The sequence below is a fragment of the Bufo bufo genome, chromosome 4 (genome assembly GCF_905171765.1).
Source record: "Bufo bufo chromosome 4, aBufBuf1.1, whole genome shotgun sequence".
In the NCBI taxonomy this organism is placed as follows: domain Eukaryota; kingdom Metazoa; phylum Chordata; class Amphibia; order Anura; family Bufonidae; genus Bufo; species Bufo bufo.
Window position 1 is genome coordinate 318358958 of NC_053392.1, and position 14606 is coordinate 318373563.

Genomic DNA, 14606 nt, shown 5'->3' on the forward strand with positions numbered 1-14606 from the left:
TTACAAGCAACATTTTCCTCAGTTTTATTAAGAACCTGTATCAATTTGGTGACATATTCTTCCCTTATTAAATCAAGATCACCTTCCTGCACTATCATTGGGCGTCTTGCCCAGGGGGTGGGGAAAGGCCTTCCCATGAGTATCTGTAAGGATTCTCAATGCTGTTATATCCTACCCCCTCTTTGCAGACTAATCCTGTCTCAGGATTTTTCTGCAATACTGGATAACACCAGTCTTGCTGTTCCTATTCAGTGGCATATATTTGAAGATCAGTAAGCATTTGCGACATCTCAGGGGTTGGAGGTGCCGGACATGGCATCTCCCAATGGTTACACGGACCTGTGGGGTTGCATTTGGCCACTCGTTTCACCACCTTATCTGCCAGCGCATTGCCCTGTGAGACATGATCCTTACCATCTGCTGCGGTGAATCCTCTCCTCTGCCAAATCATACCATGGTCCCACACTACCCCATGTTTGTACCTACTATCAGTATAAATGGTGACAGGTCTATCAGTATGTAGAATACATGCTCTAGTGAGTGCAATGAGCTCAGCTGCCTGCTGTGTTGAGTGTGGATGCCCTTGAGTAGGCCTACAACCTCATGTGTAGTGTGCAAAAATGGTGTAACGTCACATTGTGAAAGGAGTTGCCAACTCTACCATCATAGCACAGGCTGCAAGAGAACACAGACATGCCGGCATCCCTTGAATAGGGGTGGGCATTACCTTTGAGAAAAATACACAAGGACGCAACTTGCCTCCGTGTTCTTGTGTCAGTACACCCGCCATGGTTTTACAATTTTGTCGTGCAAACATGTGGAAGTTTGTAGTCAGGGAGGTCCAATCCTGGACTTGACATTAATGAACATTTCAGATAATCAAATGCATTGTACATTTCTGAAGACCATCTTATTAAATCAGGTTTGTCCTGCAGTGTTGCCTGTCTCAAGATATTATCATAGTAGGAACAGTCTGGGATCCATTGTCTGCAGTAGTTTATCATTCCAAGGAAGGATAGCATTTCCTTCTTGGAGTGCGGGGTGACCAATCCCGCTACAGACTGAACTCTCCCTGGACTGATCCTCCTTTCCCCCTTTGTCAGGACAAACCCCAAGTATTCGACTTGCTGTTTACACCATTGCATTTTCCCTAATGACACTTTGTGTCCACATTCAAACAACCATTGTAACAGTGATATACCATCCTCAATGTTGGCCTCCACTGACATACTGCACAACAGTAAATCATCCACGTATTGCAACAACACGGAACCTTGGGGGGGGGGGGTGCCATGGTTTTAACGTGGCTTGGAGGACTATGCTGTACACTACAGGTGAATCAGCACATCCCTAGGGCATTCTGCCCCAGGTCAGTTGACATCTGTCAAAGGAAAAAGCAAAAATTAGTCTGGTCTTCTTGTCAACTGGGATAGAAAAGAATGCATTTTTCAGATCTATCACACTGAACCAAACAGCGTCTGCTGGAATGGCAGATAGTAATTGAGTGATGTCAGGTACAACAGGGGCTATCGGCACAATGATGTTGTTTATGGCCCTTAAATCCTGTACAAAGCTGGTAGTACCATCTGCCTTTGTCACTGGATTTACAGGCGTGCTGTAGGGTGAAATCACCTCTTCCAGGATTCCCTTTTGTAGGAATTCTTTTATCATTGGCCTAAGTCCATCGAGTTTCTCTTTTGGCAGTAGGTATTGTTTCTGGAACACTGAAATGACACCTGGTTTTACAGTAGCTGTGTAAGGTGTGCAATCTATGAATCCTGTGTCATATTCATTTGAAGACCATAATGCAGGGTTAATATTGTTAAGTTCTGGGTGGTTCTGTATGTTTGCAAGAATCAGTGGCACTGGTGTAGAGATTCTGATGTGAAGCACAACACTTAACATGTAACACGTAACTTCAAACATTGAAACAAACAGATCTGACAATACAGACATGAACACACAAAGAGCCCATAAGAAACTTTTCATTAACTTCGATAAAAAAAATGTACAGCTTGATCAATGCTGTTGGCACCAATAAAAACCAAAAACATCCAAGAAAAAAAAAATTCTCAATGCGCATATTATATGAAAACAAATATCGTACTCCATACACATTCATATACATTTCATGTACTCATCTTCACAAAACAGCTCATAACCACGCCCTTACACATAAAAACTGAATTGCACACACAGCTCTGCTAAAGCATCCATTAGGGCTCTTTCCCACTTTCAACTCCACTACAACTCAGAGCCACACCCATTCACATTCCACTGAATCATTTGTCTTCCAACCTAATCACACAATTGTCTTTGTTTCATCCCAAAACTTGCAGCACAGACAAACACAGCTTTCCGGGAAACAGCCACACCACACACAGAATTGTTGATGGTCTGTCGCTGTAAGACAATATACATGTTAATAATCATACAGTCACTTTGTTAAACCGAAATCATTTTATATGTCAGGTGTTCTTAGTTAATGTTGTACATATATAATAATTCTTGTTAAAAGCTGGATTCTCACATTACACTGCTGGGAAAAGAAAATTATTGAACAATTTTTGTCTTCTATAATAATATTACACATAGACCATCACTTACTCTGCAGGATTCCCTACCCCTTTGTATCATGTAATCCATATCCTAAGACGAGTCATGGTCAAAATGTGGCCATGCTTCTTTGTCTCCCAGACAAAGACCCTTTATCATGTCCATGTGGTACGGGCTATTATCGCCGTCCCTGGGAAAAGGGGCTAGCAGCTTGCATGAACTCAGTCCATCCAGCTAAGTTATCCACCCATGGGTTAACTAGGAAGTAATTTGCGGGACTACACCGTGCAACATAAACTTTGCATGTGTCTCCCGTCTCAGGTTTGGGATAATTGGTTTTAGACTCTTGTGACCCCATTCCGTCTGATATTTTAATGATGCTACTTTCCTAGGACTGGCTGCACTGAACCTTTAAGGCTCAGAGAAATTAATCCTGTCAACTAGGCAAAGGACTCAGGTCTGATCACAATATATCAGAGAGTTTCATCAAACATATAATTTGTTGCTTTGGTCTGCCGCTTGTGTTCACTTATCTGCGGGTTAATGGATTGCTCCCAGCCGGGGGTGGGGCGTATTGCAGACCTCCGCAACACAGTAAAACAACAATGCAATGTCCTTAAAACTCTATGCAAATAGTGAACTTCAGTCCGTACACTTACCACCCGGACATCAGTATCCTTATATCAACTATAATAATCTTATACTTTAAAACAACTTTAAAAGAGTCAAACCAAGCTCCATCCTTGTCTCCCTGAGACAATATTATGTAGTGCGCACTATATTTTCTCTGAGTGATCCTCACGGCGGACTCCCGGAGTCCCCGGGTCACTCCCCCAGGGTACCCTGTATCCCTGATACAGTAATTATACTAGAAGTTGTAGGTTCTACTTACTAGATCGAGATGTGGTTCTCGGATCGGCTAGAGGACAATAACAGATGCCTTTCTTACCGAACACGAGGAAAACCTTCCCGATCCCCTGACACGAGCCCCCAAACTGATAGGAATCTCTGAGTCCCACTTGGTACCCCTGGCACCAAACTTCTAGTATCGGCTTGGTTTGAGTCCCTTTCTGACGTCAGGAGAGCGCTTCACTCAGTAGGTAATGAAAGACACAACAGTGATGTACTGAATGAACACTCTGAGGTTTATTTTTAATGCACACAGGTTATATAGAGGGGGCTTTACCCTCTTTATTAGCATATCATCGTATGTTATGTATTTAACCTATCATATTAACACGTATCATTCTACAGTCAGAGAAATAGAAACAAAAACGGAACTTCCATATTAGGAATATTGTCCGGGAGTAGTGCCAAAGAGATAAGATTCAGGGTTACAGAGAATAGAAACCTTACAGTATATTAGTTTCACAGCAATCAGAGTTAGTACCTAACATAGAAACAAAACTTCAGCAAAAAGCATAATTGATTTTGACATAATAAAGAACATGGATTCCTTTCAAATCCCCTCTTAAGAACCTTTAGTGGATCACACTACATGGTTCTTTCCTTTCTTGTCCTTTTTCTCTCTATATGATATTAGGTAATTCTTATACCCATCTAAGCTTCGATCCTCCTGGGGTAGAGTAGTCTGATATAATGACATATTAGAGAGCCCTTTTTCTAGCATTCGTCTCACACAGGGAATAACACATAATGCTACTACACCTATTACTACAATTACTATTAGTATGACAATCCCTAGTTGCATGAGACCTTGTTTCCAATTTGTGAACCACCCAAAGTATTGATCCCATGGATCATTTATACCTGAGTTCTTTTTCAGTTCTACTGACAGATCTTCAAGCTTTTTTATAGCTATTGTGAACTTACCAGTGGGGCCAGTATTATTTGGTATCTATGTGCAGCAGGAGGTTGGATCAATCAATGTGGCCAGACAGGGCCCACTACTGGAGGACGAGGAGGACGAGGATGAGGAGGAGGTGGAGGAGGATAAGGATGAAGCATGTTCACAGCGGTGTGGCACCCAACGCAGCTCGGGCCCATCACTGGTGCGTGGCTGGGGGGGAAACGCAGGACGATGACGATACGCCTCCCACAGAGGATAGCTTGCCCTTACCTCTGGGCAGCCTGGCACACATGAGCGACTACATGCTGCAGTGCCTGCGCAACGACAGCAGAGTTGCCCACATTTTAACATGTGCGGACTACTGGGTTGCCACCCTGCTGGATCCCCGGTACAAAGACAATGTGCCCACCTTACTTCCTGCACTGGAGCGTGATAGGAAGATGTGCGAGTACAAGCGCACGTTGGTAGATGCGCTACTGAGAGCATTCCCAAATGTCACAGGGGAACAAGTGGAAGCCCAAGGCGAAGGCAGAGGAGGAGCAAGAGGTCGCCAACGCAGCTGTGTCACGGCCAGCTCCTCTGAGGGCAGGGTTAGCATGGCAGAGATGTGGAAAAGTTTTGTCAACACGCCACAGCTAACTGCACCACCACCTGATACGGAACGTGTTAGCAGGAGGCAACATTTCACTAACATGGTGGAACAGTACGTGTGCACACCCCTCCACGTACTGACTGATGGTTCGGCCCCATTCAACTTCTGGGTCTCCAAATTGTCCACGTGGCCAGAGCTAGCCTTTTATGCCTTGGAGGTGCTGGCCTGCCCGGCGGCCAGTGTTTTGTCTGAACGTGTATTCAGCACGGCAGGGGGCGTCATTACAGACAAACGCAGACGCCTGTCTACAGCCAATGTGGACAAGCTGACGTTCATAAAAATGAACCAGGCATGGATCCCACAGGACCTGTCCATCCCTTGTGCAGATTAGACATTAACTACCTCCCCTTAACCATATATTATTGTACTCCAGGGCACTTCCTCATTCAATCCTATTTTTATTTTCATTTTACCATTATATTGCGGGGCAACCCAAAGTTGAATGAACCTCTCCTCTGTCTGGGTGTCGGGGCCTAAAAATATCTGACAGTGGCCTGTTCCAGTGTTGGGTGACGTGAAGCATGATTCTCTGCTATGACATGAAGCCTGAATCTCTGCTATGGGACCTCTCTCCTCTGTCTGGGTGCCAGGGCCTAAATATCTGACAATGGACTTGTCACAGTCGTTACCTCTGGCTGTGACCTTCCGTCCTTGCTCGTTCGGCGCTCCTCGCTGAAGTTTCGTTTCTGTGTATTTGTGGTTCTGTATGGGTTAACTCCCCTGTGTTCTTATTAGGAGTTAATCCTCTGCTCCATGGGTGTGGCCTCTTTGCTGCACCCATGGAACCTGTATATAAGGCTGAGGTTTCCTCAGTTCTGTGTCAGCTCTCCTCGTGTGTGTTGTCTTGCTCCTGGTTTGTACTCTCTCTCCCATGCTGCTGACCCATGGGATCCGTGTCTGTCTGTCTGTGCTCTGTGGGTTTCCCTACGTGTTTATTGACGTCCTCTTTCCTGTCTTTCTGTTATCTGTTCTGCCAGTTATGTTTTAGTTACTTTGTGTGTATTCATATGTCTCGGTTAAGCAAGCGCCTAGGTGCAGAGTGCTATGCCCAAGGCCACGCAGTATACCACTGGTGGAGCAAGTACTTCTCTGCTCATTGCCACTCCTGCTCCCTTGCGTAAACTCCTGCTTGTATTATTAGTTGACCTGTTTTGTATTTGCCTGTCTGTTATGTTTGCCTATGTGCCGTCGGTACCTTCTGGTACCTGTTGCCCATTCGTTCCTGCTGTCACTGTCTAGTTCACGCTCCAGAGTGGACCCTGGCAACTTCCTGCGGCAAAGCCTAACCGTACCTTCTGGGGCCCTAGTGAATACCAGGAGTTGCTTAGTCACGCCCCTCTGGAGTATTACTAGACAGTGGCGCAGTGGGGGCTTTCTCCCACTGTGCTGACGGTACATAGAGCTCACTTCCCTGGTTTTTGTTTGTGCAATAAACTCTTATGTGTCTGTATCTGATTTCCGTTTGTTTATTGCTTGACGACGCGGTGGTCTCTCCAGGGACCTCCAACTCGTGACAGGACTGTTCCAGTTTTGGGTGACGTGAAGCATGATTCTCTGCTATGACATGAAGACTGATTCTCTGCTGACATGAAGCCTGAATCTCTGTTATGGGACCTCTCTCCTCTGTCTGGTTGCCGGGGCCTAAATATATAACAATGGACTGTTCCAGTTTTGGCTGACGTGAAGCCTGATTCTCTGCTATGACATGAAGACTGCTTCTCTGCTGACATGAAGCCTGAATCTCTGTTATGGGACCTCTCTCCTCTGTCTGGGTGCCGGGGCCTAAATATATGACAATGGACTGTTCCAGTTTTGGCTGACGTGAAGCCTGATTCTCTGCTATGACATGAAGACTGATTCTCTGCTGACATGAAGCCTGATTCTCTGCTATGGGACCTCTCCAATTGATATTGGTTAATTTTTATTTATTTTATTTTTATTTTTATTCATTTCCCTATCCACATTTGTTTGCAGGGGATTTAACTACATTTTGCTGCCTTTTTCAGCCATCTAGCCCTTTCCTGGGCTGTTTTACAGCCTTTTTAATGCCAAAAAGTTCTGGTCCCCATTGACTTCAATGGGGTTCGAGTTCGGGACGAAGTTCGGGTCGGGTTCGGATCCCGAACCCGAACATTTCCGGGAAGTTTGGCCGAACTTCTCGAACCCGAACATCCAGATGTTCGCTCAACTCTAAACACTATGTGTGGAGAAAAAGAGGCACAGCACACCAACATCAAAACCTCATCCCAACTGTGAAGTATGGTGGTGGGGGCATCATGGTTTGGGGCTGCTTTGTTGCATCAGGGCCTGGATGGATTGCTATCATCGAAGGAAAAATGAATTCCCAAGTTTATCAACACATTTTGCAGGAGAACTTAAGGCCATCTGTCCACCAGCTGAAGCTCAACAGAAGATGGGTGTTGCAACAGGACAACGACCCAAAGCATAGAAGTAAATCAACAACAGAATGGCTTAAACAGAAGAAAATACGCTTTCTGGAGTGGCCCAGTCAGAGTCCTGATCTCAACCCGATTAAGATGCTGTGGCATGACCTCAAGAAAGCAATTCACACCAGACATCCCAAGAATATTGCTGAACCGAAACAGTTCTGTAAAGAGGAACGGTCAAGAATCACTCCTGACCGTTGTGCACGTCTGATCTGCAACTACAGGAAATGTTTGGTTGAATTTATTGCTGCCAAAGAAGGTTCAACCAGTTATTAAATCCAAGGGTTCACATACTTTTTCCACCTGCACTGTGAATGTTTACATGGTGTGTTCAATAAAAACATGGTAACATTTAATTCTTTGTGTGTTATTAGTTTAAGCAGACTGTGATTGTCTATTGTTGTGACTTAGAAGATCAGATCACATTTTATGACCAATTTGTGCAGAAATCCATATCATTCCAAAGGGTTCACATACTTTTTCTTGCAACTGTACATGTCCATAACGATCATGCATATGTATACATCTGCACATGTTATCACAAACAATAAATACATGTGTATAAACATAGATAAAAAACATTAAAAATAATAAAAAAAGAGCGAAAATAATTATGGGGAAAAATTTGTTGGCCCCAGTATTATGGTTAAGAATATTAGCACTATTATAACTATTAAAAGGTATTTTAATCATCCTATATGAACTGAAATAAGATTATATAAAAGAATGAGATAAGATTATATAAAAATGCCATGGAATGTTATATTACTGTAGTTACTTGGTGGTAGTTAGGGGACGCCTAAAAAAATATAATAGTAAAATAATCTACCTAAAAACAAAGGAGACTCCCATCAGTAGTTAACATATTTGAGTGCCTCATTAAGGCCAAAGGGCGTTAGTGTATTAAGGTAATATATATAAAACATCTCTTTGAGGCTGAGTTGCTGAAAGGAAGAAGATACATGTTCTAGAGGAATCATTTTTAGCATAGCCGAATTTCCCTCATGCTTTAGAGCAAAATGGCGTGATACACTATGGGTTGTAATTTTTCTATTAATGTTGGAGCGGTGCTCATTCATGCGCTCTCTTACGGTTTGGGTGGTACGACCTACATAATAGAGACCACAGGGGCACAACAGTAGATATACAACGTTTGTTGTGCCACAATTCATGTGGTGTTTGAAGGTGATTTTGTTGTTAGATGCTGGTAGTTGGAATTCGCCTGTCGCACATTGTAACATAGCGCAACACTTACATCTTCTTATTCCACATTTGAATACACCTTTAGTAATTCCTAGTTTCAGGTCGTGGCATGTCGGGATGGTCTTCTCACCAGTTAACTTTGGACAAGAGGGGGCTACTATATTCTTGAGTGTTTTGGCTCTACGGTAAATTAGATTCGGTTGTTGGGGGATGTGTTTACCTAAAATGGGGTCTTTTTGTAAAATTCGCCAATACTTATTGAGAATGTCTTATGGTTTTATGTTTAGAGTTGTATCTTGTAATAAGACTTGGTTTGTACACATAGGGATTAATCTGATTCTTGATTTTTTGTTTAAGACTAGTCATTTGTGTCTCCTTGAGAACTCTTTTTTTGGATTCTTCAATAAGTTGTAGTGGGTAACACTTGGTCATAAATCTCTCACCCAACAGGTCTATTTGTTCCCTCATCACCCTATCATCAGTGCAGTTCCGCCTAATACGTCTCATTTGGCTAAAGGGTATGATACTCTTCCATTTATGATGGTGACAGCTATTAAAATCTAGGTAACTATTTGTATCTACATTTTTAAAAAAGGGTTTTGTCAGAATTCTGTTATTGACACTATTCAGATGCAAGTCGAGGAAAACAGCTTCCTTCGGGTGGTGTTCTAATGTGAGGTTAAGATTCCAATCGTTTGTATTAACCTTATTTATGAAAGACTTCAGATCCTCAACATCGCCATTCCAAATTAAAATGATATCATCTATATAACGCTTATAGAATATGATGTTGGGGTGGCAAAGGAAACCAATCTGTTTCTCAAAGGCCCCCATCAGGAGATTAGCATATGATGGGGCAAATTTGGTCCCCATTGCTGTACCTTTTTGTTGTAAGTAGAAAGTGTTATTATGAATAAAATAGTTGTGATGTAAAATGAACTTAATACATTGTAAAACAAAATCTCTTTGCGTCTGTGGCATAAGAATATCTGCATCAATAAAATCCTTAACTGATCTTAAGCCTAATGAATGTACAATATTGCTATAAAGTGCTGTAACATCAAGGGTTGCCCACATGTACTCATCTCTCCAATCGAAGGATTCTAAGGTGCAGATTAATTGGGCAGAATCTCTAAGATAAGAGGGCAGATAAATTACATATTTTTGAAGTAAGCCATCGACATACTCAGACAGATTGGATGTGAGTGAGCTAATCCCTGAAATGATAGGCCGCCCAGGGGGGTTCTGTAGGGACTTATGTACTTTATGCAAAAAGTAGAAGCGTGCTATTGAAGGGTGTAGAGGTTTAAGATATATTTTTTCTTTTTTATCAATCACGCCATTTTGATGTCCTTTATCAATCAATCCATTTAGTATTTGGATGTATTCCTTGGTGGCGTCATGGCTGAGTTCCTTATAGTACTCTGTATCCGACAAAATTCTGGCCGACTCAGCCTCATAGTATGTGGTATCCATAATAACTATTGCTCCCCCCTTATCTGCACTTTTTATAACTATGTCCCGATTCCTTTTCAGATTCTTGAGAGCTAGCTGAAGATTCCGGTTTAAGTTATTGGGTCCCGGAACCGATAGGGCGGTCTCCTTCTTTTTGGTCCTACTAATAACAGTTAGCTGGTTGGATGGACCTAACTGGGAGAAAGTATCTTTAAACTCCTCCATAACTATATTGTAGAAGCTCTCAATATGAGGGCCCCTACTCTCCAAAGGGTAAAAAGACGATTTTCTTTTTAATGGTGGTTTAAGGGGGGTAATGCTAGCAATATCTAGTTGAGGTGCTGGGTGGACTAACGAAGAGAGATGTGATGATTGTTTTTTTGTCTGTGTCATTATATTGGGGATACATGAATTTCTTATGGAAAAATGACATTGGAGGGTAAGTTTACGGACAAATTTATTTAAATCGATGAAGAGTTCAAAGACGTCCGGCTCTGTTGAGGGGCAGAAGGATAGTCCTTTACTAATTAATTCAATCTCATATGGTTCTAACAGATATCTGGATAGATTGAAAATCCCTTCCTCTCTTAGTAGATTAATCTGCACCCTAGAATCCTTCGAGTGGAGAGATGAGTACATATGGGCAACCCTTGATGTTACAGCACTTTATAGCAATATTGTACATTCATTAGGCTTAAGATCAGTTAAGGATTTTATTGATGCAGATATTCTTATGCCACAGACGCAAAGAGATTTTGTTTTACAATGTATTGAGTTCATTTTACATCACAACTATTTTATTCATAATAACACTTTCTACTTACAACAAAAAGGTACAGCAATGGGGACCAAATTTGCCCCATCATATCCTAATCTCCTGATGGGGGCCTTTGAGAAACAGATTGGTTTCCTTTGCTACCCCAACATCATATTCTATAAACGTTATATAGATGATATCATTTTAATTTGGAATGGCGATGTTAAGGATCTGAAGTCTTTCATAAATAAGATTAATTCAAACGATTGGAATCTTAACCTCACATTAGAACACCACCCGAAGGAAGCTGTTTTCCTCGACTTGCATCTGAATAGTGTCAATAACAGAATTCTGACTAAAAACTTTTAAAAAAATGTAGATACAAATAGTTACCTAGATTTTAATAGCTGTCACCATCATATATGGAAGAGTAACATACCCTTTAGCCAAATGAGAAGTATTAGGCGGAACTGCACTGATGATAGGGTGATGAGGGAACAAATAGACCTGTTGGGTGAGAGATTTATGACCAAGGGTTACCCACTACAACTTATTGAAGAATCCAAAAATAGAGTTCTCAAGGAGACACAAATGACTAGTCTTAAACAAAAAATCAAGAATCAGATTAATCCCTATGTGTACAAACCAAGTCTTATTACAAGATACAACTCTAAACATAAAACCATAAGACAGATTCTCAATAAGTATTGGCAAATTTTACAAAAAGACCCTATTTTAGGTAAACACATCCCCCAACAACCGAATCTAATTTACTGTAGAGCCAAAACACTCAAGAATATAGTAGCCCCCTCTTGTCCAAAGTTAACTGGTGAGAAGACCATCCCGACATGCCACGACCAGAAACTAGGAATTACTAAAGGTGTATTCAAATGTGGAGTACGAAGATGTAAGTGTTGCGCTATGTTACAATGTGCGACAGGCGAATTCCAACTACCAGCATCTAACAACAAAATCACCTTCAAACACCACATGAATTGTGGCACAACGAACGTTGTATATCTACTGTTGTGCCCCTGTGGTCTCTATTATGTAGGTCGTACCACCCAAACCCTAAGAGAGCGCATGAATGAGCACCGCTCCAACATTAATAGAAAAATTACAACCCATAGTGTATCACACCATTTTGCTCTAAAGCATGAGGGAAATTCGGCTACGCTAAAAATGATTCCTCTAGAACATGCATCTTCTTCCTTTCAGCAAGAGATGTTTTGGATATATCACCTTAATACACTAACGCCCTTTGGCCTTAATGAGGCACTCAAATATGTTAACTACTGATGGGAGTCTCCTTTGTTTTTAGGTAGATTATTTTACTATTATATTTTTTTAGGCGTCCCCTAACTACCACCAAGTAACTACAGTAATATAACATTCCATGGCATTTTTATATAATCTTATCTCATTCTTTTATATAATTTTATTTCACTTTATATAGCATGATTAAAATACCTTTTAATAGTTATAATAGTGCTAATATTCTTAACCATAATACTGGGGCCAACACATTTTTCCCCATAATTATTTTCCCTCTTTTTTTATTATTTTTAATGTTTTTTATCTATGTATATACATATGTATTTATTGTTTGTGATAACATGTGCAGATGTATACATATGCATGATCGTTATGGACATATATGTCTTCTATAGTAGGAGATATGTATGCCTTTGCATTTGTAGTGTACATCATTATCCGGCCCATTTTTATGTGATTCTAAAGTATTTATACTAGTCCCCTTCTCTACTGCATTGTTTTAAAAATTTGTATCACCCAGCGGATTCATTGCCGGACTGGAAGTCCATCTATGCGGTCCAGCGTGAGGCGCTCAACAGGAACCGGAAGTCCATGTTTGAGCATCGTGAGGGAGGAACCGGAAGTTTTCAATGCGCTCCAGGTTGGAGCGCTTGCCGGGCCGGAAGCTCTAGATGCGTTCCAGGGTGGAGCGCATGGTAGACCGGAAGTTCAGCTTCCGTCCCTTTTAACTGGCTAAAGCCGTGAGCGGGCTTTTGAAGGAGGCGGTCCATTTTTTTCAGCGTCCCATGTGTTCCCCCTTGGCGCCAAAAGACATTCTACTGGCATGTTTACAGCCCTATATATAGGGCCACCAGGTAAAGACTACTATTGTTATCATAGGCATATTTTTTATTTGTACCTGCTCCTGATGAAGGGGTTTGGATACCCCGAAACGCGTTGAGCCTTTTATGAACCAGTTTTCTACATTAAAGAAGCCAAAGCCTTCAATAATAATACTGAGATGAAGCCTTTTCTTTCCTACTGGGCAACTATCAGTTTTGAAGACTCTACAGGCGCTCCTGGCTGGGCGGTTATTGGTCCATGCTGGTGTCTTGAGTTTATCCAGCTGGCCACCCCCCCTGAAGTGAGTTGATTATTATCTTTGGCTACTTCAATATACCGTCATATGGTTAATATATGTGATTATTTCCACTTATTGGGATTATAGGTATGCTATAGTGGTGTGTCTATTGTCCACTCACTCCCCCTCTTCCTTTTGGTCACCTTGATTAGGGTGAACGCCCAACCTTTATTTACAGCTAATTAGCTTTTGATCACTCTTTTATATATAAAATATTTCTCTGATATACATTTTGGGTTTTGGCGCTTCTTATAGGGGTGTAACCTCTTTGACTTGTTAAGTCTTTTTTGTTCACTGACTCTAAGATGGCCACCGTATTTATAGGGCTGTGACATCACAGGGATGGCTGGCTGCTGATTGGCTGCATGCATGGCATTATGGGTCAGCCCGTCTTCCCAGAGTTCCTTGCCCCATGTGCTCACACATGTAGCTGCCATTGTAGCCACCATTTTAGGAAAAATTGCGATTCGTTGCCACAAAGTGCAAGGAAATTCACATTCATTGCAAATCAAATTTTTCCTGAAATTCGGATCTAATTCCACTTTGTCTGATTCAATTCGCTCATCTCTAGTTATTTGCATGTGATATGGTGTAGCTGATTAGAGATGTCCCGAACTATTCGCCAGCGAACAGTTCCCGGCAAACATAGCTTGTTCGCGTTCGCCGCGGCAGGCGAACATATGCGATGTTCGGTCCGCCCCCTATTCGTCATCATTGAGTAAACTTTGACCCTGTACCTCACAGTCAGCAGACACATTCCAGCCAATCAGCATCATATCCTCCCTCCCAGACCCTCCCACCTCCTGGACAGCATCCATTTTAGATTTATTCGGAAGCTGCAGTCTTAGTGAGAGGCGGGACAGTGTAGCTACTGATGATTTACTAGGGAAATCGATAGCTAGGCTAGTGTATTCAGTGTCCACTCCAGTCCTGAAAGACTCATCTGATCTCTGCTGTAAGGACAGCGTCCTGACATCACCCCAAAAAGCCCTTATTAGGGCTAGTACATCAGTCTGCTTTTTTTTTTTTTTTTTTCTGTGTAATCTAATTGCAGTTGCCTGCCAGTGTGTGTGTCAGGCTCACAGCGTATACTGTGCCCACTTGCCAAGTGCCACCACTCATATCTGGTGTCAATTGGTATCAATTGATATTGATACTTTGGAGAGAGTTCAGAGAAGAGCTACTAAACTGGTACATGGATTGCAGGATAAAACTTACCAGGAAAGATTAAAGGACCTTAACATGTATAGCTTGGAAGAAAGACGAGACAGAGGGGATATGATAGAAACTTTTAAATACATAAAGGGAATCAACAAGGTAAAAGAGGAGAG